We start from the raw sequence: 574 nt of genomic DNA on the forward strand, positions 1-574 counted from the left end.
ACTGAGTGAATCCCTTCCCACACTCAGAGAGGTGCACGGCCTCTCCCCAGTGTGACCTCGCTGGTGTATCAGCAGGTGGGATAACTGAGTGAATCCCTTCCCACACTCAGAGAGGTGAACGGTCTCTCCCCAGTGTGAACTCACTGGTGTATCAGCAGGTAGGATAACTGAGTGAATCCCTTCCCACACTCAGAGAGGTGAATGGTCTCTCCCCAGTGCGAACTCGCTGGTGTATCAGCAGGTGGGATAACTGAGTGAATCGCTTCCCACACTCAGAGAGGTGAACGGCCTCTCCCCAGTGTTAACTCACTGGTGTATCAGCAGGTGGGATAACTGAGTGAATCCCTTCCAACACTCAGAGAGGTGAACGGCCTCTCCCCAGTATGACCTCGCTGGTGTATCAGCAGGTGGGATAACTGAGTGAATCCCTTCCCACACTCAGAGAGGTGAACGGTCTCTCCCCAGTGTGAACTCACTGCTGTATCAGCAGGTGGGATAACTGAGTGAATCCCTTCCAACACTCAGAGAGGTGAACGGCCTCTCCCCAGTGTGAACTCGCTGGTGTATCAGTCGG

Source organism: Pristiophorus japonicus, unplaced genomic scaffold (genome assembly GCF_044704955.1).
Source record: "Pristiophorus japonicus isolate sPriJap1 unplaced genomic scaffold, sPriJap1.hap1 HAP1_SCAFFOLD_244, whole genome shotgun sequence".
Classification (NCBI taxonomy): domain Eukaryota; kingdom Metazoa; phylum Chordata; class Chondrichthyes; family Pristiophoridae; genus Pristiophorus; species Pristiophorus japonicus.